We start from the raw sequence: 4101 nt of genomic DNA, 5'->3' as shown, positions 1-4101 counted from the left end.
GCCTGCCCTCCTGCTGCTGCTGCTGCTGCTGCTGCCGCTGCTGCCGCCGCCGCCGCCGCCCCCCCGCTCGCTCGCTCGCGCACCGATTCCTGCCTCCCCAACTCGCAGCGCCACTCAACTCCACTCACCCTCTCCGCCACCCTGCAGCATTTCCGGCGCCTGGCGTCACATCACCGGAAGCACCCGCCTTCCTTCCTCCCCCGCTATTGGTGGAAGCGGCCGGTCATTCCTTAGACGTCAGCGGAGGCGCCTGTTGTGGGAGGAAGTGCCGGGAGGGGGCTCGGCTTTGGCGGGCGGGAGCCGTGACCCCGCATCAGGTGGGTCCCGGCGGGAGAGCGACGCAGGTGCCCCAGGCTCGCCCAGCCTCCAGTGCCCTCGGGCGGGCCGGAGTGAACGGCCGTGCAGCCCGCGCCTGCCCTTGCCTGGAGCTGCCTCCGTGAGCCTCGGGGAGCGCGGAGATGCCCGCTGGGAATCCGCGGTGTCAACCCCCCCGCCCCCGCATTGGGTCTTTCCCAGCAGCAGCAGAAGAATTGTCCGCGGACGCAAGTGAAAACCAAGACCTGCCTCGAGTGGGACGAGCCGAGCCCCGCAGAGCAAGGTGGTGGCAGGAGGCAGCCCCGCGGGAAAGGCCCGGCGCCGAGGCGGAGGGGGTCTGCGAGGCCTGTAGCTGGCGACACGCGTCACCAAGCAAGAAGCAGCGCGGTAAGCATCCACGTCGGTGCTGGGGAGCGGAAACGGGTAAGCTGGCTGCATGCACCAGATGCGCAGCCCTGACCCACGCAGTGGTCGGGAACAGGACGCAGGCATTGGTTGGCAGCTCTTGCTTGGAGGTGTTCTCACTGAGCTGGGAAGATCCCACAGGAAAATTCACTGAGATGAATCGGGTACTTTGCTTCTTGACTGGAGAGGGCTGTGTGTAGCCTTTCCCCCATGCACTTGCTCACTGTTTATGGTAGGGACCTTCATATTTCATTTTATTTCCCCTTTTCTTCTTCCTGCTCATGTTCATTATTTGTGGCCCCACCACTTTTTTTTTTTTTGTGGTGCATCGAAGCTTACCAAGAACAGGGAAGAGCCAAATGAAGGGAGAGGCAGTAACTATTAGTTACTTCTTGTAGTAGCTCATGGCAGAGGCCTGTGCCAGGGAGTCCATTTTGGCGGGCTAGACCAGGAGTCTCAGTGTTTTTGGCTGGAGTGCCCCAACCTTCACCCATGCCTCAACTTCGTGCATGAGAGGCAGGGGAGCCGCAAGGGACCTGATCTTCTTTTCTGGAAACAGCTGCACGTGCGCCTCCAGGTGACTAGCGGGGGAGGGGCTAGGGTTGTGCTGCCCCTGCCCCTTCCCTACCATGCACCATGAAGTGCAAGTGCAGCCGCTGGTGCCACCATGGAGCCAGTGATGGCACTGCGGAGCCCAGTGAGGCTGTTTGCAGCCTGCCCATCACCTACTCCAGCTGCCCAGAGCCCGGGCCATCCATGCCAGGCATCCGGTCTACAGCACCAGCTCCGTGGCTGTGGCTGTTGCACGTGTACCTCTGGGCGCACAGCCAGGCTGGAGCCTGGAGCAACACAACCCTGACCCCTCCCCCACCGTCTGCCTGGAGATGCACAATGCAGATGCTGCCACCACAGAGCCAGCGCTGGGGCTGCAGAGCCTCATGCAGCTGTTCGCATCCTCCTGTCTGCAACAAGCCTGGACTCTGGGCAGCTGCTGCCTGCCACAGACCCTGGGCTGCTTGCAGCCTCCCAGCTACCTGCTGCAAGCAGTCCAGGCTCCATGGCTGGCAGCAGCTGCTCAAAGCCCAGGCCAGCTATGATGTGCCAAGGAAAATGGCTTCACATGCTACATTCTGGTATGCGTGCAGGGGGTTGTTAATCCTTAGCCTAGACCCTCAGGACCAGCAGCATGTGCTGCAAGTCCATGCTGTGAACCAGGTGTGTATAGAACTGTAGCCTTAGGGGCTAAATTGTATTTCTGTTTTTTCTTCGTGGCATAAATCTTTGGTATTTTCAAGTTTTGGTTATAGCAAAGGACCCTGAAGTCTTTGACATACACTGGACAGCTTTTTATTTGTTCTGCAAAGTTTGATGCAAGAGTATAATCTAGTCAAAGTGAATATCAGAACATAAGTGCCATGCTGAGTCCATCTAACTCAGTAGTGACTCTTGACATTGACAGATATGGGTGCAAGTAGGGGGAGCATTCAAATTAATAGATTTAGAGCAGAGGTTCCCAACCTCTGGGCCATGGCTGGCTGTCGGTCTGGAAGTGACCACAGACTCGCAAACCATGGGTCAGCAAACTGCAGACTGGAAATGACCGGCATGCTGCAGACCAGCAGCTAACCCTCTTTTTAATACTGAGTATAAAAAAGGGTTGGCTGACAGTCCTCAATATGCCGTTCACTTCCAGTCCGTGGTTTGCCGGTCTGCAACCTAAAAAGGTTGGGAACCACTGATTTATAGCATAGGGAGACTACCTATGCCTGAAGAAGGGTGATTGCATCCAAAAGCTTGCTAAGAACTTTTTTCCAACTACGCAGTTGGTCTAATAAAAGTTATCGTATCTACTCAAAGAACCTTGCCTGCCTACATTTAGAGTAGTGGTTTTCAACCTTTTTTTCATTTACGGAACAATTTTGAATGGAGTTGTGGACCCCTTTGAGTTGTGAGTGTGGGTATTCACATACTTTTCATTGACTGTAGTCATCTTTCGTGGATCCCTTAGACCCCATGGACCACAGGTTGAAAACCAGAGTCATCTATCATTCATTACTATTCATTACTCTCTCTAGCATCCAAGTGTTTTTGGTTTCTTGAAGTATAACAGTTTAAGCTATTGGAAAGTATTGCTGCTAGCAGATGTGAGGGGTTTTTTTGGTTAGTTCTTTGATTTTTTTTGTGTTGGTTTCGCAGTAAGGTTACACACACATGCACACAATTTGATATAGATGAGTGTTTAACTGTGGAACTTAAAACGAAAAACTGTAAAATTTTAAGTTTTGCTAACAAAACTTAAATATTCAAAGTTATTCATTTTTATAATTATAGCTCTGTAATGGCAGCTTGTAAATAAAACTTTGTATTTTTAAAGAAGTTCTTAATGTATATTTAAAAATTCAGTTATAATTTTGTTTTCCCACCCTCATGGTGCCTTGAGGTGTCTGATGCATGGAAAGAGAGAGAGTTTTTCTCAACCAAACGGTAAGAGTCTGTGCAGTAGAGTCTATAGCAGGGGTGTCCAATCTTTTTGAATGTGGGGCTGGATCACAAACTTTTTATCACCCAGTGGGCCGGCGAACCATATTCAGAGACCTCAGAGGAAGTGGTATCACATCAGGAAGTGATGTCGCGTGGCCTTTGACACCAATGAAGTTGCAGAAAGTGACAATGAAATGGGTCTAACCAGTTCAAAACTCTCCCTCTATAGCATTCATTCAACCTGGAGGGGTGTAGGGAGTCCCCCTGGGCTCGGTCCTCAGGCCTGCACTGTTCAATTTCTTTATTAGCAACTTGGACGAGGGGGTGAAAAGCACCCTGTTCAGATTCACTGATGACACCTAGATTTGCAGCGAGGTGGGCACACTAGGAGGGAGCGGCAGGATACAGCTGGACCTGGACAGGTTACAGGGGTGGGCAAATGTGAACAGGATGGGATTCAATGCTGACAAGTGCAGGGTGCTGCACTTAGGCAGGAAGAACCAGCAGCATACCTACAGGCTGGGGAACTCCCTTCTCGAAAGCATGGTGGCAGAAAGAGATCTTGGAGTCATTATCAATTTCAAAATGAACATAGGCTGCCAATGTGAGGACACAGTCAGTAAGGTCAACCACACCTTGTCATGTATCCACAGATCTATCACGAGCAGGTCCAAGGAAGTGATCCTCCCCCTCTCTGTGACATTGGTCAGGCTGCAGTTGGAGTACTGCATCCAGTTCTGGGCGCCTCACTTCAGGAGGGACGTGGACAGCATCAAGAGGGTCCAGAGGAGGGCCACTTGCATGATCAGGGGGCAGCAAGGCAGGCCCTACAAGGAGAGCTACAGGACCTGAACCTGTTCAGACTCCACAAGAGAAGGCTGAGAGGGGACCTGATGGCCA

The 4101-nt window shown here is 52.6% G+C and overlaps 2 protein-coding genes across 7 annotated transcripts in view; one reads left to right on the top strand and one right to left on the bottom strand.

Moving 5' to 3' along the window:
- PPHLN1 (periphilin 1) overlaps positions 1-113 on the bottom strand; it is a 152181-nt gene extending 152068 nt beyond the window's left edge. For all 4 annotated transcript variants that reach the window (XM_019514594.1, XM_019514595.1, XM_019514596.1 and 1 more), the window contains exon 1: positions 84-113. The gene's annotated coding sequence lies outside the window, so the exon portion shown is untranslated. The remainder of the gene's footprint in view (positions 1-83) is intronic.
- A 138-nt stretch (positions 114-251) lies between these two features.
- ZCRB1 (zinc finger CCHC-type and RNA binding motif containing 1) overlaps positions 252-4101 on the top strand; it is a 32794-nt gene continuing 28944 nt past the window's right edge. The window contains exons 1-2 of one of the 3 annotated variants that reach the window (XM_019514600.1): positions 252-317; positions 523-702. The gene's annotated coding sequence lies outside the window, so the exon portion shown is untranslated. Of the gene's footprint in view, positions 739-4101 lie in introns of all 3 variants that reach the window. The other 2 variants (XM_019514598.1, XM_019514601.1) reach the window with 2 other exon arrangements.

The sequence above is a fragment of the Gavialis gangeticus genome, unplaced genomic scaffold (assembly GCF_001723915.1).
Source record: "Gavialis gangeticus isolate Ggan-Ray unplaced genomic scaffold, GavGan_comp1, whole genome shotgun sequence".
In the NCBI taxonomy this organism is placed as follows: Eukaryota; Metazoa; Chordata; order Crocodylia; family Gavialidae; genus Gavialis; species Gavialis gangeticus.
Note: the sequence above shows the minus strand (reverse complement) of the source record. Positions and strands in the feature narration are given on the sequence as shown.